This window comes from Bidens hawaiensis, unplaced genomic scaffold (assembly GCF_021521415.1).
Source record: "Bidens hawaiensis isolate Kalapana, Puna unplaced genomic scaffold, B.hawaiensis_p1.1 tig00053055_1, whole genome shotgun sequence".
NCBI lineage: Eukaryota > Viridiplantae > Streptophyta > Magnoliopsida > Asterales > Asteraceae > Bidens > Bidens hawaiensis.
Window position 1 is genome coordinate 63,892 of NW_027506239.1, and position 23,117 is coordinate 87,008.

Genomic DNA, 23,117 nt, shown 5'->3' on the forward strand with positions numbered 1-23,117 from the left:
TGAAGTCGACCTAGTCATCCCTCGGTTTTATCTAACGAATCAGGATTATAAATATCAAGGTTTAGTTCTGGTACCATAACGAGCGTAGTCAATACCAACTGAATTCACATTGAATCACTGTTGCAACGCCCGGGGTTTACTAACCAAATTCTAAGCGCAACATGTAAGTGCGGGAAAAACAATTTCATTACCGATACGACCTTTATAATATGGTAATTTTAATTATAAGTTATACGTGTGTACTACTATTTCCCGCGTTGACAGATTAAATTTTGTAATATAATGTTGGCATCTTAATGAACTTAACTTGTATATTGCCGCAACATGAGTGGTACATAAATAGATCTCAGCTGCCCTAACACAATGCGCTGGATAAATCACTAGTGATCCGAGTCAACTAACCTACAAAATACAATTTGCTGCTTTAGTGAGTTGGATTACTAGTAATTTTTCATTATGTATATCAGTATATGGGTTCGGGTTCCAAAACTAGTCTTAAGACAATACAATACTTTCATGATAACTCAGGTTTATAAATGGTAATCGATGGACAAAATGGTAAACAACATAAAATCGACACAAATTTTTAAAAAACTGACGACACTACTACACAGCATCCTGATCACACTCCAAAAATAGAAGGAAGAGAACAAGACTTTTGGAACAATTTTCTTCACTAATTTTTCAATGCAAAATTACACTTAAATAGAAAATGATGCAGTACAATAATGTAAACATGAGATCCTAAACTTGTGCAAGAAATATGGAAAGTGGAGTAGTGGTGGGACCACTCTCTAACTACATGCATGCAAATAAAGCGTGAGAAAAGCAAATAACAACTTTGAAATATCCAATGGTTTTAAATGGTTGTTTTGTTGACTGGGTCATTAACTGGTTCGGGTCCTGGATCAATAGCGGGTCGGGTCTGCTGGGTTGCGCCAAGTGTGACATTGGTTGTATCAGTCACAAATGATACATGCAATTTTTTGCGAAACTTCGTGCATTGTAGGCCTTATTTCAGGGTTCGAATTAACACATTTAACGGCAAGAATCAATATTGACATTAGAACTTCTTTAATTTCCGGTGGTGGAACGAGCAGACTATGATCCAACAACTCTGTGAAGTTGACAGTTTCGGTGGAAGAAGTTGCTAGGGAAGTAACAATACCGCCAGGATGCGCTCCTTTGATGATTTCTAAAGCTAGAACACCAAAACTAAAAACATCACTCTTTTCGGTTACCTTCATTGTATAAGCGAGTTCTATAAAATGTAATAACACGATGGCATTAATAATATGTTATGATTATGAACAATTGGAAAATAGCTTACCTGGTGCAAGGTATCCAAATGTCCCGGCCACGTTAGTCCAGTTAGAAGAATTTGGGTTCAAAATTTTGGACGTACCAAAATCCGAAACAAAAGCTTCATACATTGAATCAAGCAAAATATTTTTACTTGAAATGTCGCGATGAATGATAGCAGGTGAACAATCATGATGCATATATGAAAAAGCGTATGCGACCCCTTTGATAACGTTCACCCTCTGCATCCAACCAAAACTTTTAGCACGTTTGTCGTTCAATATATCAGCTAGACTACCCCCTTCGAGATACTCATAGACCAAAAATGAGTTTTGAGAGTGCGAACAGTAGCCGAGTAGTTTGACGATGTTTCTGTGTCGTATTCTTGTCAATGCCCTAATCTCATTTAAGAACTCATTGTGATTGATCACCTCAGAAGACGAGTGAAGTCTCTTTACAGCAACTGTATCACCTGAAGACAACTCCACTTTGTACACACTTCCACACCCTCCCTTTCCGATGCAATAGGCTTCGTTAAACTCCTCTGTTCGGGCTACAATTTCGTCATAAGTCTCTCTTCCATCAAAGGTCGAAACCAAAACGAAATCTTTGCCATGTTTAGGTTGGTTCACAAGTTGTGTTGGTGGTAGAATTTTCGGTGTGCAACTATAGTAGATGAATATTCCCAGTAGACCGCCAAGTAGAAGCGCTCCAAGAAGTGGAAGGGAAATCACCAGCGCAAGTTTGTGCTTCCGATTTGGTGTAGGGCTTTCTGTAGAACATTGTTTCAACCCACTAACGTTTCCGCACAAATCAGTGTTCCCTTGCAATGCTTCTGAAGAGGTAGGTCCCAGCAGAGCCCAGTTGGACCCGCAAGACTCACCTTGAACAGGGACGTCTGCGCAACGACCAACTGCTCCAGCAGGACCCACCATGCTCAGAGAACCTTACGCGCAGTACGCCAGCTGTACCCGCAGGGAAAGCCTCCCAATGGTGAAGTACCCCGCCTGTTCCCGCAGCTGCGGATACAAGCCATCAGGGAAGGCTACCCGCACTAATAGCAAGGCTACACGCACAAGGTATTAGCCACTTCAGTAGTCACATGAAGGAATGAGCAAGGCAGGAATACTCCCGCCTAAATGAGCCAGTCCGTATGCTTCTGGAAGATCTTTCGTACTATACCTACTAAGGTATGGGCGGAACAGACAATTTGACCAGAACAGCCCATGAACCAATCACAGGGTGACAGCTCACCGACAACAATACGAGGAGGAGCACCCTCTAGTACTGTTTGTCACTATTAGCCGCTGCCTACTCACCAACCCTTACGATGGGACGTGCGCAGCCTACAGTTGGTGGAACAGTGCGTAGCCGGCAGTAAAGGAACAGTGTACAGCCGACCTTTACTGTTGGCCGTAGTCTATCCACCAACCAGCATGGCCTGTGCGTAGTCCACTGTTGGTGGAACAGGAATACTATTCAGCCGGCTGTACCTTCTAGGAAACCTACCTTCGGCTATAAATACTCCAACACCTTGGAATGGTAAGGACATCATCTGATATCTCAATCTTATCTAGCAATCTCTTAATATACACTTATATTCAGAGCAATCTAGTCTGATTCTCACGCCGGAGGGTGGTCACAAGGAGGAACCCCCCCCCCTTCTCAGTGACGAGCTTACGGTGTCTGTTTTGCAGGTCCCTTGAAGAACAACCTTCTCTGCTGGACCTCATCCTCGTGGGAAACATTACTTAAACCCCAGATTATCTATAATCTGCCCAGGGTTCACTTAGTGTTTCTTCATTGGCGCCATCCGTGCATAAAAGCTAGAACTAATTATTAGTTTTTTCAAAATTTCTGAAGAAATGGTTAACGTTACTCCGGTCCCAAGGCCAGTAATCGACCAAGAAACCCCGGTAACCACAACCCCAGCAACTGGGGGGAACACCGGCGGTTATACAAATCTTACGAACACTACCCCGACTACCCAAGCCGGGGCAAGTGCAGTAAATATTCCACTGGGGTTCACTGATGCCCAGTTGGAAAAACGAACGAGGGTCCCTCGCCAAACACTAGATCAAGTGAAGGCGTGGGCCGAAGCACGTCAGAGAGAGTTCCAAGCTGAATTGGATGAACGCTTGCGTTCAGTTCAACAGGCTGACGAATTCGGCAGTACTCGCCATCATCTCAATATGAACAGTGAGTGCGACTACTCAGACGACGAGAGGGAAGAATCCGATACCGACGCAAACCCGCGGCGGATAGCCTCCTATTCTCCGCAGCCGCGGCGGAGAGCCTCCTATTCTCCTCCCGGACAGCCCGCGCCTGAGCCACTTCCTGAATGCGAGCTGCTTTTAACTTGTCGTTTTCACGACAAAGCAGCTCGACGCGAGGCTGCATCCGGGCCAGGAGAACCCGAAGCTCATTGCTTAGCCTACCCTCCTGGTAGCTAGCCATGGCTTCCCCCAACGCACCACTAGGAGCAGCGTGACGAGCCCACTCCACGCACTCCACAGGGGTGCGAAGGGTTGTTCCTCGGCGAATGTTCCATCGTGAAACATACACTTCATTGGAATCCGACACTGCAAAAAACAAAGAGCAGTTAGGAAAAGATGATTGAAAAATATAAAATAGGCCAAAAGAACCCTACGCACCTGTAGGGTTAATAACAGGCCGATAGCCGCCGAACCCATCACCTGAACCCAAGGGAAATCCATCCAAGAGGTCAGGCAGATGGGAAGGTGGTAGAGGTTGGCGATACGCCCCATGCATACCTGAAGGATCGGCCGTCGTTGCCGATGACGGAGGAGGCATGGTAGCGGCCGCCGCGGTCGCCGCTGCGGAATCCGCAGCAATAGTAACCGCCGGCTCGGTGAAAGATGCTGTAAAAATAGCACTCACAGCCGGCGGTGACGTCGTCACAGCTGGAACAGTCGGCTCAAAGGAGTGAGCAACTGAACCAGCGGAAGCAGGCGCAGGCGCCTGGGTCGTCGCCTCAGGTAGGCTGACCAAGCCTACCGTCATTGGCGGAGAGGTACTCCTCTGCGCTCCACCCTGGAATGCGTCAACATCCACGCCTGCGTAAAGAAGATAAGTATTAATGATGGAAAACTATGAAGTTAAAAGAAAGGAAGTTTGTACTTACGGGTTTTCTTGAGCCTAAAGGTACGGAGAGGCGGGGACGAACCCGATGGAGCCGGCCTCTTTGCGCCGCTCACCGTCGTCTTCTTGGGCTCTCCGGAGGTGACAGTCGCAGCCTACGGAGCGGTGGTCTTATCACCACCGGGATTCCCCGCCACCTCTTCGCTCTCGGTCTCCGAATCAGACCGAGGCGCCGGATCGGCAGTAGAGGCCACCTTCTCCTTCCCCTTCCCGCCGGCAGCCTTCTTCTTCCGCACCAACGGAGGACCATCTGCGGATTCCTCATCAGAACATACGATTAAAGGAATTCCAGCAGAGGTTTCAACATTGAGGGGTCGAGGGTCGAATAGCGCCTTACCTGGCCGCCTGGCACTAAGGATCTCGTGGCCTAGTGGATAGACCTCCACGAACCGATCCGCCGTTTGTTCTAGGATGGGCAACTCGTTCTCGTCTAGAGCGCGAGTACCCATCCGAGCGGGACCGTCAGCCTCCCGCGGGTTCAGGAGCGACTGCAAGTCGTTCCCCTCTGAAATAAACAGGAAAAAAAAAAGTTAGAAGAGATTTAAATCAACAAAAAGAAACAAAGCATACCGTAAGGAACAGAGTTCGAACCGTATTCAAGGACGATTGGGATCTTATGCGCATCCGCATCCTTCCACACCTGGCTCATCCCCAGCATCACCATCCCGGACTCCGCAAACCGGTAAACCGGAGATTGGACTCGGGATATCTTCGAAAACCATTCCGCCTCCTCGTAGTTGGAGGCGTGAAGGCTGGGAAGTGCTTGCCCGTTCTTAAATTTCATGGCAAGGGGGATGGCGCGAGCGGAGATGTAGAAGAACTCTCGCTTCCACGAGCGAAGACTGCGCTCGGTTGCGCAAATCTTCAAACCCTTAATCCGGGTTATCAACGTGTACCACCCCTGGATGCACCTCCAAGTGTAGAAGGTCATCAGGCGGTCAACATAGGGCTCAATGCCCAGAATCCGGCACACCCACTCGAAGTGCCGAATCTTGGCAATCGCCATCGAGTGCACCTCGGTCAGGTGCACACCGTGCCTCTCAAGGACACGGTAAACAAACTTTGTCAATGGGAACCTAAGATTCCCATAAACAAAGAATGCAGCATAAACCCCGATCTTGCCTCTGGGGGCATCATACACCGTCTGGTGGGGTTCAGGAAACTCAGGCTCGAGAGACTCGAGCATGAACTTCCTGACGATGTACTGATACAGATCGCCAGGCAGAGCACACTGGCACTCGCCAGCAGTACTCTTGTCATCAGCTGTAGATTCGAGATCACGAGACGACATCTTGCAAAAAGAAATAAGAAAACGATCTCAAGAGAATGCTCGACTGAAAGATGAGTATTCGCCGGAAATCGTTCTTAAGATGAAGAGAAGAGTGAAAGTGTGGATTACAAAGAACCCTCTCCCCATTTATATACTAATCGCAATTAATGCGATGAATTTAATGCGGAGGAGAGAGAAATCGAAGGTGCAATGAAACTATGACACGTGGCAAAAAGCAAGCTGGCAACAGCTGTTGAAAGGACGCGTACCATTAATTTCGCGGCCACGCGCCCGAAAACTCGCGCCCACGCGCCTGAAAAAGCGTCTGGAATGACCATGTACTGTCACGTCACCATAACTTCCTGCACGTCCTGACACAGTCAGAAGAAACCGTCGCACGACGTTTCAGAGGTTTGGACTGTTCTTATCCTTTCACCAACTCTTCGAATTTCAAAAAAATTCAAAAAAAAGATTCAAAAGTAGGCGGGAAAATACCCCTTACCTTGGTAACCAAGTAACCATAAGACGGGTGCGGGTACAGTGTCAAGGCAAAACCCTTCACATACTTAGCACCCGCAGGGAATTGGCACCAGGAATACCTTGGGAATAAAGTAACCGTAAGACGAGTGCGGGTACAGTGTCAAGGCAAAACCCTTCACATACTTAGCACTCTGCAGGGAATTCAAACCAAGAAGGATCTTCTGGGCCATGCTTGCGGAAACGGGAATAACATCCCCGCATGACGGGAACGTCGAGAACTATATTGTTTGAAACTCCAAGATGGAATTGGTGGTTTTAGCATAATTGATCACTATGTTGAAAACTATCAAAACCCCATGGAGAATCCACACAAGTGGGACTCAACGCTCCTGACTTGCGAGAAGGTTACAAACCTACCCGCTTCATACCCTAGGATCAAGCAGAAAAGTCGGGAATTTCTGCGTGACATCAGGAAAACCGCGGGGAGAATCACCACGGAAAACCTAAGATCTAAACCCTTTTCAAAACCCCTTGCTAAGTCCAAAAGTTCACCTCACTTATTAATAATTCATGAGAAGAACATTGGACTGGGGGGGACTTGAAGAGGTAGGTCCCAGCAGAGCCCAGTTGGACCCGCAAGACTCACCTTGAACAGGGACGTCTGCGCAACGACCAACTGCTCCAGCAGGACCCACCATGCTCAGAGAACCTTACGCGCAGTACGCCAGCTGTACCCGCAGGGAAAGCCTCCCAATGGTGAAGTACCCCGCCTGTTCCCGCAGCTGCGGATACAAGCCATCAGGGAAGGCTACCCGCACTAATAGCAAGGCTACACGCACAAGGTATTAGCCACTTCAGTAGTCACATGAAGGAATGAGCAAGGCAGGAATACTCCCGCCTAAATGAGCCAGTCCGTATGCTTCTGGAAGATCTTTCGTACTATACCTACTAAGGTATGGGCGGAACAGACAATTTGACCAGAACAGCCCATGAACCAATCACAGGGTGACAGCTCACCGACAACAATACGAGGAGGAGCACCCTCTAGTACTGTTTGTCACTATTAGCCGCTGCCTACTCACCAACCCTTACGATGGGACGTGCGCAGCCTACAGTTGGTGGAACAGTGCGTAGCCGGCAGTAAAGGAACAGTGTACAGCCGACCTTTACTGTTGGCCGTAGTCTATCCACCAACCAGCATGGCCTGTGCGTAGTCCACTGTTGGTGGAACAGGAATACTATTCAGCCGGCTGTACCTTCTAGGAAACCTACCTTCGGCTATAAATACTCCAACACCTTGGAATGGTAAGGACATCATCTGATATCTCAATCTTATCTAGCAATCTCTTAATATACACTTATATTCAGAGCAATCTAGTCTGATTCTCACGCCGGAGGGTGGTCACAAGGAGGAACCCCCCCCCCCCTTCTCAGTGACGAGCTTACGGTGTCTGTTTTGCAGGTCCCTTGAAGAACAACCTTCTCTGCTGGACCTCATCCTCGTGGGAAACATTACTTAAACCCCAGATTATCTATAATCTGCCCAGGGTTCACTTAGTGTTTCTTCAGCTTCTATCGAAAGATTCGCAAAGACTAAGCTTTTGGGAAGGGGACCTCGTAAGTGATTATAAGAAAGATCGATGTTCAACAGCCCATTCATTGATTTGAAGCTATCTGGAATTTGACCAGAAAGTTCATTGTGACTCAAATCAAGAACAGGCAACTGAACCAATCTACCTAATTGGATAGGGATTTCACCAGTAAATCCATTATTGCTCAAGTTTAGATAAAAGAGTTTCGAGCACTGCCCGAGGGAGGACGGAATGGACCCGTTCAACTTATTCATAGACAGATCAAGAGATAAGAGTTGTGCTAGTGATCCTAGTTCCTGAGGCACCTGACCCGAAAGTCTATTGTTACTTAAATTAAGTTTTTCCATGAGTCATCTTTCCGAATTCTTTCGGTATCTCTCCAACTAAATCATTGGATGAAAGATTAACAACTCCCAGCTGATTTAACTTTCCAAGTGAAGTAGGTATGCTACCTTGGATTCGATTGCCTCCCATCTGTATCGTGGCTAAGTTTTTGCACTTACTCCAGTTGTTTGAGATTTCTCCATGAATCTGGTTATCGTATTTAACCTTACATTAGGCTTTGTAAGAAATATAATAAGTAAATGAAATCTAAACAAGGCCAACCGATCATACCAGACTTAGTCATTTCCAACTGAAATGCAAATAGAATGAATATTAATACGTGTACCCTATATACAGTTAGGAGGGCGCAGTTAGATAAGGGAATTATGATAAACAGGGAAATAAACAGGACTCAGGTGAGTTTCTAGCCCCCTTTCTTTATTATGTTTTTGGGGCTGTGTGCATACTCGATGTGACAGCTAATACACTTACCTTAAATGGTAAGTGTATGCCATGTATGATATATGTGATGGATACGATTGATTGCTTGTCGGTACGTGAACGATCTTCGGATATTGCACGTATTTCCAAGGGAAGAGATTAGTTCCTTACATGGATATTAAATAATAGCTTATATAAAGTGTTCCTTCTATGGATAATATATAGAGTTCCTTTTATGGATAATGTATAATGTTTCTTCTATGGATAGCGTAGTGTTCCTTTTATGGATAATATAGTGTTCCTTCTATGGACATCATAGTGTTCCTTTTATGGATAGTATAGTGTTCCTTCTATGGACAGTATAGTGTTCCTTTTATGGATAGTTTAGTGTTCCTTCTATAAAAAGTATATAGGGTGTTCCTTCTATGGATAATATATATAGAGTGTCCCTTCTATGGAGAATACATATAGTAACAGATGTTATGTGACGTTCCTCTTATGGATATTTATACAAAGAGAAAGTATTAAAACGTGTCTTTGGATACGTTAAGAAATATATGAGAATGAATTGTATGTTGCCTGATTAACTAGAACTCACTCGGCGTAGCTGACTTTTAGTATGCACGCAGGTGAGTAGGATGAAGCAGCTCGTTTGAGGGGAACACGTGGCATTGAATAAGAGGCTGGCATTGGAAGACTAAAGACGTTTATGTTTAATGTTTTGATTAAAATGAAAGACAAGATGTTGTTTAAGACAAGTTATGGATCGTTATGTAACATTTTATTAAAGTTTTTATATTCCGCGAACGTTTTTATTAACTCTGATGATTAGAACTACGTTGATGAGTAAATCCAACGTCCAAATGTGAGGTACCGGTAACGGGGCCTTACATAGCTCGTCAAAGTTTCTTGATAATTTTGGTCATTTGACTTGTTTCTGCCTTGAAAAGCATGCTGGTCACTTCCCTTCATCCTGAGACATCAATCCAAGCTCGTATATCACCTTGATAAGCATTAATACCACAGTTCATACTATAAAATCAATAAAACTAAACATTTAAAACATTAGCATACACGAAATGTATCCGACCATCAGGAGTGTGGTAACCTAAATACATGAAAGTCTAAAATAAATAAAAAATATACAAAGTTCTCTGAAAAAGTCACCTATAATGTTAATATGTGGAGAACCATCTCAAAGGCCTGAAAATCTATATGAAATTCATTGGTTATAGAATTATAGGTGGATCTTGTATACACACCAAGACCATTATTTATAAAAATTATCATTTGCATATTTTGTCACACCCCGACTTAGGGTCTAGGTGTAACACCCGTTAGTTGGTATATGTTTTGTAAATGTATCACAGTTGCGGGTTGGTTTTAGCGAAAGTCTTTAATATAAAATACTCTTTTATAAAATACCGGGTTAAAAGACCTGTCTAATGTTTTCAAAGCATGTTTAAGTAAATATGTTCTTCTCAACAGAAGTCTTTGAATAAAATATTATTTTATTGAAAACTCGGGTTTAATTACCCGTTTGATAATTCAATTACCTGTCTTTAGAAAACATAATTCTTTGTAATATTTTGATATAAAATATCTAAGTCACCAGATAGCATCTAATGACTATATCTCCAATCTTCTTTCATGTCTTGCTTGTCTGTTCTAACCTTTCTGTTTTACTGTAAAATGGGTTGAAAAATACGTCAGCACATAGCTGGTGAATGACGCTGACTCTGTTGTAAAATCTTTTCAATACGTTTGTGAAATCAACAATAATACCTTTGTGACTATCATTAGGCACCCAACTCAATTGGGATAAAATTACCCTGAGTATATGTACAATAAAACATACACACAATATCATGTCTCTAAACAGTTCCGTAGACTTCCAGAGGCATGTTTGATGATATACATGGCCTCGGGGAATTCCAAGTCCCCATGTATTAATGGATCCAGACACATGTATAATTTTAATCAGGGTGTCTGTTTCTTATTATTGTAAAACAAGTTTTAAGGATTCGTAGATCCTATACAAACATTCTGACTCTAAAAGAGTTTGTAAAAGTTTAGGGCGTATTCTCCTTTTATGTTTATGATCAGTTTCTGATACTGATTTCTGCTTTTTGAGTTGTTACCTCGCACCTATAGTACGAGAATAACCTTTGTACAAATAACTAGATCAATGATCTAGCTTCAACCCTTTAGTCTGTTCTGTATAGCTTTAACCTTGATAAAATCATTAAAACATTTGGACCTTAAGTCCTTTTGTTTATTTAACAATTATTTATGTTTCTTCTTCATGAAGAAACATCTATACTGAGTTTCTTTCTAAAGAAGAAACATTAATTCAACTATAACCTGTGTATATAAAATGTTATATTTCTTAATCACCAAGAAATATCATTTTGACTATACTCATTGTATGTATATGCTTACGTTTCTTAGTCAAGAAGAAACAATATTTTAGCTATAACCTTTGCTTATGAAAAATTATATTTCGCTTGATTGTAATCAAGGTTCGGGCTATACCATCGACTATGGTCTAAGCCATTTATAATAATAAAATAATAACTTATTAAGAACCCCTACCTTACACGAGTATTCGAAGTTAGATATTTAAAACTTATCGAGCAGCACTTCTACTCCATATCGCGTATCGAGGCTTAAACTGTCAGAACTTCGGAGCTTGGCAGGCACTACGAGACTGTGTACGCAAAACGAGGTTAACTATGTGAAAATAATGTGTTTTGGTGTGTGAAGAGACTCAATCACGTAGCCCCCTACTTGTAGGGTACACCTAGCTCCTTCGCGGGGCGCGAAGGAGCTTGGATAGGATCTTCGCGTTGCGCGATTAATTTTTGCCACGTCAGCATGTGGCATGTATCATCGTGCCACGTGTTGACACGTGTCTCTAATTACTTAGCAAGGTTTCGCGTAGCTATAAGATCTCCTTTTGTTCGTTTGCGTAGCTTTAAGGAGTCCTTAAGTCGGTTACTGTTTGTCGATCTTAGCGTAGCTCGAACATCATTAAGCTTAGATCTTAGCGTCGCGCGAAGATCTTGAAGTTCAAAATTTTCATTTTCAGTCCTTGTACTTTGGTAGCTTGCCATGTCTCGGGCTACTTTCCATTGATCAAAAATACTAAGGTGGCTCTCAAGCGGGCAAAGTGCAAAGTGCGCCATCAAATTAAGCTCTCATCGCTCTTCGTCCGAGCCCGTGCGCGTTGGGTGCGTGCGTGCTAGGAATAAAGAATATTACTATGAAAACTCATCTCCTTATAAAGAGTTTTCAAATTTTTCTCACTTTTTATGTGAAATGAAATTCTCTTTCATATTTATACCCATATGAAATGATTCAACTTTCTTCCTTCTTTTCATAGGATAAAATTCCTTATTTTTGAGAATATTTTTGGACCTTAATCTTTATTTTCTTGTCTCATTTTCTTATTATTTGTTTTGATAATATTTTTGGTCCTTAATCTTAATAAATTGTCAAATCTGAACTGAATTTTTGAGGATGTTACATATTTTGAGTTCCTCTTATGTTTTGTTGTGAGCAAAGATCTTGAGAAACTGTCTCGTATCTTATGTGAATCTGTTAAAGCATAATGCGAGATACTAGATGCAATAAGATTTTTATACTCATATTTAGTTGGTGAATTTGGATGATGTTATACTGAACCATTTCGGGTTTTTCTAGTTGCAACCTAGTCTAGTTTCTTATTACACCATAGTCTATGACATTAATTAGGTTTGACTATTAACGTACAATAGAATTTGATCTCGATTATTAAAATGAACAATTAAATAATTTATGAAATCGCATAAATACCTAGTATTATTATATGTGTGATGTATTTATATGAAAAATGAGAGAAAAATACACAAAAATTTTTGCTGTAAGTTATTATTAGCTAAGTATTTTTAACTATTGATGTTTGAAAAAGTTTTTTTCTTTTATACATGATTGCTAAAATGAAAATCAAATATTCTTTGATATATAAAAACAGTATTTGAAAAAAAATGATTGTTTTATCTAAGACAAGTTATCCGGAATACGGATTTCCTCATCCGATAGAACTTATTTCAGATGAAAATAATTTAATCGGATGTACTATCAAGGGTATTTTAGTAATCGTAACATCTTCTTCAATGCATACTTCTTTACTCATTTTTTAAAAAAATATTGAATCATTTGAAGCTTTCTCTCATTGTTACTTTGCCTTTTTTTTAACCATTGATTGAAGGTTAAAATTCTGTGTTCAATTTAGTTATCTTGATCACTCGACTAAAACTTATCTCTAAATAGTCTTGGCGTGGTTTAAACTTAATCACATTAAGCATATATGGGATAACGTTGTTTAGCGTGTGGCACTAAAAGTATCATGTATTGTTATGTCTAGTTTTTAATTATAGCCAATTGATTAAATATGTTAAAAACATTTTGTAATTCATTTTTCAAATTGTAATTATGTATTGAGTTTGAGTCTTTGGCATGCATATCATTAAGCAATATTTCCTAAGTTATTTATTTTAAATAAATTCTTTGAAATCGAATCCGTATTTTGGATCTATTAACAAAAAATATTTTCTACATTGGAGTATCGGAGCACATGCTTGCCGAAAGAAGAAAGATAATTTATTGTTCTTGTTTAACAAAATATTAAATTTGTAAAACATTTATATATTAAAAAATATTTAATGAATCGTGATGAACTGAGAAAAAAAAGGGGCTTTCTAAGGACACCAAACATGCAAACACCTCTTATATGCCCTTTATAGCCTTATATGGGACGTATAGGCCCCTACATAGCTCTATACATGGCGTATATAAGGGTGTCTGGAGTGTCCCTAGTAGGACCGAAAAATACAGTACAAAAGTCCATGTAACCACTAATTAGTTTTTTGACGAAATAAATTTTGTTCAAAGAGAGTGTTTGACGAGCTATGGAAAGGATAATATTAATTAACTACATCTCACATTCATTTTTGTTGGGATGTGTTATTCATACATCATTTGTCTTAAATATAGGGTATGCATAAAAGATAAAATGTATATTAAAAAGGTGTATGAATATTAAAAAGGTGTGTGAATAACCATTGCCTTTTTGTTTCCCCAAATTTTTTATACTAATAAACTAAATGGATAAACAAAAAAAAATTGATTAAAAAAAACTTTTATGTTAACTCACACTCATTCCACACTTTTCCTTTCTAAATTACCCTATTTTGATGCCCCTAACCCCCTAGGGTTGTGAATCATGTCGGGTTTGCGGGTTGGCGTATTGAGATTTTTCAACCCTAACCCAACCAATATATTTATTTGTGTCTTGTCAGGTTGACCCATTTAATTCGTGTAGTGTTCGGGTCGTGTTTGGGGTCAACCCATTTTTACGTTCATATATATATATATATAAGCAATACCTAGTGATTTACTAACAATTTTAACAATTAATTCCTTTTATTCATATAAAACATTTAAATTATGATAGATCAAACTATTTGTGTATGTTTACCTCTGACTCTCAATTAAAAAACTTGGTTTTTACATATTTAGCTCGAGTACCAACAAACGAATGCAAATGATATATGAATAAACAATTAGAAATAATAAAATTTAAATTTTGGAAGTGAGAGTAGATAAAATTCTTTTAAAAAGAAATAAGTTTTAGTTTCAAAAGTTAATAAATATATGAAAAATAGAAAATCTAAGTTTATAACTTTAACATTTAACACTTTTTATCTCTAAAATCAAAATATAACTTCTCTAAAATTCTTAAACATGTTAACGGATCAACCCATTTTTAACTGGTCGTGTTCAGGTGAAACTGTTTTATATACATGTTGGATTCAGGTTGACCTTCTTAAGAAAATAGGTCGTGGCAGCCAACCCAAAACCTATATTTTTCGTGTCGGGTTCGGGCCGTGTCAAGAATTGACGCCCCTATAACTCCCTATTTAATTCGAACAAAATTATATCTTTTATGTTAGCTTCAGTTTAGACATAGTTTGGTCGAAAAACTCTTGTATGGACTTCCTTAAACCCTGCAGGGTAGTGGTTTTCTCAAAAACAAAATTTGAGACAAAATGACTCTTGTACATACGTCATAAATTGGAAATGACCAATGTCAAGGGGAGAATTTAATGGTTACAAATAAATATGTAGTCAAAAGATTGTTTTGATATATCATTTAATAATATTTAATTATTTTCTTGAATATTAAACATGCTCGGCCGTGTATAAATACCGTTCAAAATGATGAAAATAAACAAACCAAACACAAGAAATACTCCAGTTGATGAAATGGGACACAAAGTTTTTGCTGTTCTATGTTGCATGTTGTTGATTTCAACTGTTTTAGCAATTGTGTACCCGAAATCTGAACCTCCTTTAACACTTCGTAAAGCACCTCCACAAATTGGTCATGGACCTCCTGCGCATGGAAAAAACACTCCGCTACAAAAGGTATATGCCGAATACAAAGAGTCTCGTCCTTGAGAAAAACTACTTTTCGTCAGCCCCAGAAGACGATAACATTTAAACGAATGTGAAACATGTTTGTGTTTGTACTTTGTAGTGTTTGTTTTCGGTCTTTGGTCTTTATGTCTACTGATAGATTCTCATCCGAGAGAACTTGTTTCACATGAAAAATAATTTCCTCTATGTGCTATTAAGTGTATTTTGGTAATCTTTAACATCTTCTTGAATGCATACTTCTTTACAACTACTTCACGCTTTGTCGCTTTCTCTCATTGTTCCTTTGCATTTTTTATCGTTTGATTCGAAGTTCAGATTTTGTGTTTAGTTTAGTTATCTTGATCGCTCGATTAAAAGTTATCTTTTAAGTAGTCTAGGCGCGGTTTGTCCTTAAGCACATTAAGCGTATGTTGTTTAGCGCGTGACACTTATAGAATCATATAATTGTTGTGTGTGGTTTATAGTAATAGCCAGATGATTAAATATGTTAAAAACGTTTATTAATACACTTTTTAATGCAATTATGTATGGAGGCTTAGCCACGCAATTTATTGGGAAAGTATCTTTAATCTTTATCTATCTATCTATAATATATATAAACGAAAACATAAAAATACTACGTGTCGCGATGTGGTCGCTCCCTATTTTTTTGGAGTCACCAGATTTGCTAATTTTTAAATTGAGACTTCTCATACATTTGACCCGAATTCATGGGTACGGGTCTTACCAAACCCATATATTACTTAAACGAGTTATAACATCTCATTAAATTAAAAATTATTCTCACCAAATTATTGATGTAAAAATCCTATAAAATAGGATATACTAAAAATTAATATCTTATTTATTTCAAAAAAAGATATATATATTATTTAAATGGGAAAAGTGAATATGGGGTTGTTAGGCATGCAATGTTAGATGTGAAACCATACCAAACTACGTAGTTTTGTTAAAAATCATTCCAAACGTTAATTCCTTAATAAATCTTTTTAATATTTTTCAAAAACTGAATATCGACCTCCATGTAATAGGCTAATATCATCGTGTCCAACATCTTTATTGATTCAGTTGTCATCTCCAAAATCCAAATCAATTAACATCGATTTCCAACTAATGTCTCTGGCCAATTCAATTGTCAGAACCAATTAATTTGGGTGTCCCCATTTGTAAGATTGACTATGGGGGTATTATTTCGAGTTCGTCATTTCCCCATTTGAAGATCAGTAATTGAGCTTTTGATTAAAGCACATGTTTTGAAATTTAGCCCATTTCAATTTAAATCGTGGTTTGTTATAATTAGGTTTAAAATGCTATATTTGATGAAGGTTTTCATTATCAATTTTTTTATTTAATTAAATTGAGAAAGTTAATCTTAGTTGAGAATTAGAGACCATAAAATTGGGCCAGCAACTTATTTTAAGAAATTGATGGAGACCGATTGATAGAGGAAGAAGAAGACATGACGTAAACGGTATTGGAGATCATGTTCCAGTTTTGACCAAAATAATTTTAATGAATTAAAGTTTTAAATGCTTTTAATACACGTAAAGTTTTGATGATTTTTAACAAAACTACATAGTTTTGGATGGTTTCACATCTAACCTTATATGTCTAACAGTCTCATATTCATTTTCCCCTATTTAAATTAAAAACCAATTTTATAGTAAAAAAAAATAAACGGGTCTTAGGTCTCATCAAACCATAAGTATATTATTAACTTTCAAAAATATTATTTATAATTAAAAAGCCAATTTTATGGTAAAAAAATAAACTGGTCTTGGGTCTCATCAAAACCATATAGCTTTTAAACTGGGCTATAACATCTCATTTATTTGTGAAACAATTTATCATCAAACCATAAGTATATTATTAACTTTCATACAATAAAAAAATATAAATTCAAAAAATAAATAAATATTAGAACAAACAATATAAAACAACATCCGGAATACGGGGGATAAAAACTAGTATAATATATAAACGAAAATCCAAAAATCATAGGTGTCGCGATGTGGTCGCTCCCCTTTTTTTGGAGTCACCAGATTTGTTTGATTTTTAAATGGAGGCTTCTCATGCATTTGACCCGAATTCACAGGTATGGGTCTTATCAAACCCAAATATTCCTTAAACGGGTTACAACATCTCATTAAATTAAAAATTATTTTCGCCAAATTATTGATGTGAAAATCCTATAAAATAGGATATACTAAAAATTATTATATGATTTTTTTAAATATTATTTATAATTAAAAACAATTATATAGTAAAAAAAATAAGCGGGTCTTGGTTCTTACCAAACCCAGATAACTTTTAAAGCGGGTTATAACATCTTATTTATTTGTGAAACCTTTTTATCATCAAACTTTAAGTATATTATAAATTTCATTACGATATTAAAATTAAACCCAAAAAAGTATATAAATATTAAAAACGGGTAATGTAAAACAGCCCCCGTAATACGGGGGATAAAAACTAGTTAGTTTATATTCAAATAAATTCTTAGAAAATCGGAACCGTATTTTGGTCTTTGGATGCATTAACAAAAAAATAATTTCTACATTTGTCCAAATGCTTGCTCAAATAACAAAGGCAACTTATTATTTCTGTTTAACAAAATATAATTCATTCAAAGATTTATATATTAAAAATTATTCAAAGAAAGGTAACTCATTTATGAACTGAAAGAAAAAAGTCGTAGCTTTATAATTCGGATTAGATTTATCGTTGTATGACATGCATTGCTATCTTGCTAATATTGACCTCAAAAGAGAGAACGGTAGGTACAGCTGGGCCGTGAACAACCAACCATCGCATTGTAAAAATTGGATAGGTTCAATCTATGGTCATTGAGGCCTCCTAAAAATTTCTACTAAATTCATTGAGTTGTTCCAAAGAATCAAAACGGCCGGTGATTAATGGAATTCCTTGTCGGTTCTCTGTGAAATACTCGTTTATATATATATATATATATATATTCATTAAAACATTTATATATTAGAAAATATTCAAACAAAGGTAACCAGGGCAGGCTCAACGTTTTAGAAGGCCTAAAGCTAACTAAAATATTGAGGCCTTCATTAAAAAAACAACTTCGTTTAACCTTTTTAGCCTTTTTGAGTGACCATCTTCCAACTTTCAAGTTCGATTTGACATTAGATATAAAACTAAGTAATCACGTTATCAATTATAACCTAAGGTCATTAAAAAAAAATAAATTATCACCTAAGAAGTTAAGACGCAAACTGCACAGTGCAGAGTACTAACTTGAGTCCTAAGCAACATTTTGATGCCAAAAGTTAAGGAGTGAAACAATTGAATCTTGATTTGTCAATTGCTATACCAAGTAAGCAAAATTGTGATTCAATACATGAAAATACAATTGAGAATACGAGATGAAGCAGAGCCACCTATATATAGATTATAGAAGACTGAGGCACTTAGCATACAATTGGGCTATCAAAATTGAAGAGAATTGAATATATGTCATATATTGAATCCCCAATTGCAATATATGAATGAAACGTTTATTTATTAATCTTGGAAACCCCCAATATCAATTCCAGTTTCCCAAAACTGCAAAACAGTCGGTAATAGTGCATGCTTCCTTGCTATTAACTATATATAATATATTTAATTATTTAACATAATCTATACTGTATATTATACACCAAACAATGGTAAATAAAAGACACTCATTTGTAAGTAATTAACACTTAAAGCATGAGATATATGTGTTAATAAGGGTAAACTTGTCTTTTAAACACAATTCATTCAACTTACAAGTTTGGTCCCTCATCTTAAATCATATTATGTTTTTAATTTAAATTGTAAAGTAACTTCCCACCCATGAATTTTAAACGACTATAGCCTTTTCAAACTTTAGTATTTTAATAAAAAAATTACACCATAAAAATGAGTATTTTATTCTCTTTAATTTGGATATGATATTGTTATAATTTTTTTCATTTTAAATAAATTAATATGTTACGTAGTGGGTGTTTAGTGTCGTTTTTGATGGTTTTTAAGTTAAACTTGTGAGTCCAACCGTTAATACTGATTTTTTTGTCGTCCAAAACCAAACTCAACCATTGAAAGTTGAAATCGAATCGTTACTAACGCCTGGTTCCAGTTTGGTTTCACAGTTTAAACTTTAACTAGACGGGTGCCCGCGCGATGCAGCGGGTGTTTGAACTTGTTAATCATGTAACAAATATAAGTGTTTATGGTTCGGTTAAAACCTTAAAATCATTTAAACCGGTCATTGGTTTGACTTCTTTTTTCTTTTTCCTTTTTTTACTTTCGGTTTGTTGGTCGGTTTCAAAATTTCCAAAACGTAGTGAACGGTTGGTTTGCAGTTTATACTGGCAACCGGTCATATGAAACCAGACCAGACTGTAAATGTTGAATGCATTTTAATGTTTTTTATTATTAATTATTAGATATGTTTTGTAATATGTATTAGATATAGTTAAAATTTAATTGAACATAATCTTTTTATTTCAATAACTTGGCTATACAACTTCAAATTAACCTAACTGCAGTATGATTCATTTTGTGATATTTGTTGATATTATTTCACGTCCTAGATCTTCCATTAATATTTACCATTTATGTGGCTAAAATTATCATTTTTTATTTATAATCCTCTCAAGTATATTATGTTGGTGTTTAGTTAAAATTGACGGTGCATTTAAATTAATAATTATTTTAAACTAAATTTATTATCAATTGACGTCGGTATTTTTAAACATAAATATAGATCAATTTTATTCAATCGAAGAGATAATTGAAAAAAAAAAGAGACAATAGTTTAATATTATAGATAAAAAACATGTATTACATCATATCTATATGTAATAGATAAGTAAATGACAACGTCACTCGTTACAATTATGTGAGCTCTCTCCCACTTATCTTTCTCCAATTAATAAATAAGTCTGTTTTCCACTTTTCTTTTTAACCTTTTAAGTCTTATTTTCTAATTATTTAATATATTTTTTTTTCAACTCTACTCGTGTAATACATGAGTTTATAGGCTATTAATTTTAAAAAAATAACAAGTATACATGTTGCATCATATATATGAATATACATACATACATAGATAAATTTTTTTATTAATTCATTGCAAGCTTTTACATTTCACGAATAAAATCGCATTACTTCACGTCAAATTCAAAAGAAAATTAGGAAAATAAACACTAAACAAATCCAAACACAATCAAAACACAATCACAAGCCAATATATAGACACAATCATCTGAGTAGCCACCACCACATTGATCCATTACCCATAAAGAGCCGCAACATATACGAGTTGAGTTACTGAAAGAATAATCGTGAATGCCTCCATGGTTCTCTGCATTACAAAAATAAAAGTAATAATAAGTTACACTAAACAACAATATATAGTTAACCATATCTTATATCATATAATTTTACAATTATAACTAATTAAACAACTTACCAAGCGAACGTTTCTTCCTTCAAGATCAATTTCTTTCCATGCAAATCCCATAGCAAGGACAGTAAGAGCCCATGCAATTAGAGCTGATGATACTGCGGCAGACCTGCTAGCGGACTCCCAAGCACGAGAATGATCAAATCCAGCTAAAATCGACGCAATACCAACAACACCCGCGATCAAAGTAAACGTGACAAAGAACCCCGTGGCTGCATTCCCGATAGGGAAGTAAATTGGTGAGAAATAGCAGGTAAATGCAAGTCCGGACCTGGTTGAACATATATACATTACAAAACATTAGTAACATATTTAGTATTAGTACATGTATATTGTATAGGACATGTAAAAGAGCATTTATGACTTATGTGTGTACCGATGATGAAACCATGATCGATGGCACGGTTCATGGCCCAACCGCCGATGCCTAGAAGAACGGCATACATACAAAAGTTCAAGACTAGGAGAAGTGGCACGACCGATCTCGTTTGCTCGCTAGCCATTTCGATTTGGTGTCGTAGGCAACGAGATTTTATGTAAAATGTTGGTGTGATTTATGTTAAGGTTAAGGTTGAGTCATGTTCTTATAGATTGTTTATGTTTATTTAATAATAATGTTTTGGTTGTTTGCTTGTTAAGGATATCTACTTGTTAAGGATATCTACTTGTGGCAGAGGGTTTTGTTCAGTTGTAAAGGTGATGGCATATTCTTTGGCTAAAGTTTTTGCTCAGACAATTTTTATGTTAAATCAGTGTGGAATGATTGGAAAAAGATACAAAAGGAAGTTTTGTTTCAATTTTTTATATCATGCACTTTTACTTTCTAGTAAAATATTAGTAGTATTAGCTAGCGTTTGGTATGAAGTAATGGTAGGAGGAATGGAATGAATCATTTCAAAAGGATAAAATAAAACATGTTTGGTTGCCTTCATCAATAAAATGAATTATTACTAAGGAATGAAAATCCTTCCATATATAACATTTTTCATTACTTAGTAAAATGTTTTTTTTTCATTCCTTCAAGGAATGGAATAAAAAGATCAACAATTATTATTATTATTATTATTATTATTATTATTATTATAACTATATTTAATTATAATATTATTATATTTTTTATTATTATATCGTATTATGTTATTATCGTTCCATTAAATAACAAAAAATAGTGTGTATAGTTTACTATTTAATAATAAAGTGATTATTCATTTCATTCCTATGTGGTAACCAAATAAGATAATGGAATGGTAATGATTCATTTCATTCATTTGTCCATTCCATTCCATTCCATTCCATTCTCTATTACATTCCTTCGTTCATTCAATTACCTCATATCAAACAGACCCTTAGAGCTAAAGAAAAGAACAAAGTATAAATAAAACCTTTACCAATCATGTAAATATGTGAGGATTCATAAGTATGTAAAAAACACATTCGAATTATAGGGCCGGCTTTGAGAACGATTAAAAATTTATGGGATGAAGGCGAAAATTTTTTTGGGCCTTAATATAAAGGGATATTATGTTGGGTTTAAAAAATTTAATTTTTAAATAAACTTTAATTTTTTGGGTCTTATGATTTGGTTGAGTAAAAAACATTTTTTTTTAATAAAAATAGGATTAAAATGTCTCAAATGAGAGTGAGGTTAGAAGTTAAAACCCACAACCTTTTGATTGAAAGTCATACCCCTTTACCACTAAACCAAGCTAGTGGTTGTGTAATTATGTTTAAAGATTATATATACATATTTTTTTCATAAATATATATATATGTTTCTTTAAAAAAAATTCGGGCCTATCGGGGTGTCGGGCCGGGGTCCGTCGACCACCCGGCTCTCCTTTATAGCCGGCCATGTCGAATTATAGAAGTTGTATATTTGGTAGCTGTAGGGGTATGGTACTAAACCCGGTTTTACGACCCTAAATTTATTATGTTTGGCTTATTTTATTATATGGACTAATACAATGTTATTGGGCTGAGGGGGTTTTGTGGAGGTAACCCTAACTGGGCCAGGCCCATTTGGGTACCATGATGGTGGCCATGAGGCTCTCTATATAAGGAGGTCTCCACCTCCTTATTAAAGGCCATGCTCAATAAGAGCCACCACCATATTTTTGTGTCTGTAAACAAGAGATCCTTGAGATTTCTTAGCAGTCACCTCCGCCCCCAAAAGGCTGCAGATCTCAAGCAACTGGAGAAGAAGATCGAAGGGTAGTTCGTTGCCGTCCCACGGATGGCGCCAATGTCGAAACATGAAATGATTCTGACCTGATCCGTGACGATGTTTCCACGGATGTCGAGATGAACGAACCACGTCTTGATCTTCTTCTCCAGTTGCTTGAGATCTGCAATGGCCTTTTGGGGGCGGAGGTGACTGCTAAGAAATCTCAAGGATCTCTTGTTTACAGACACAAAAATATGGTGGTGGCTCTTATTGAGCATGGCCTTTAATAAGGAGGTGGAGACCTCCTTATATAGAGAGCCTCATGGCCACCATCATGGTACCCTAATGGGCCTGGCCCAGTTAGGGTTACCTCCACAAAACCCCCTCAGCCCAATAACACTGTATTAGTCCATATAATAAAATAAGCCAAACATAATA

At 37.2% G+C, this 23,117-nt stretch overlaps 2 pseudogenes across 1 annotated transcript; both read right to left on the reverse strand.

The window, feature by feature from the left end:
- Positions 1-968: 968 nt before the first annotated feature.
- On the reverse strand, positions 969-11,759 carry LOC143617196 (MDIS1-interacting receptor like kinase 2-like; annotated as a pseudogene).
- An 8,539-nt stretch (positions 11,760-20,298) lies between these two features.
- Positions 20,299-21,131, reverse strand: LOC143617197 (membrane protein PM19L-like; annotated as a pseudogene). Its single transcript, XR_013150790.1, has 3 exons — positions 20,892-21,131; positions 20,522-20,786; positions 20,299-20,413 (listed from the first exon to the last, which is right to left on the reverse strand). The product of XR_013150790.1 is annotated as a membrane protein PM19L-like (transcript).
- Between the last annotated feature and the right edge of the window lie 1,986 nt (positions 21,132-23,117).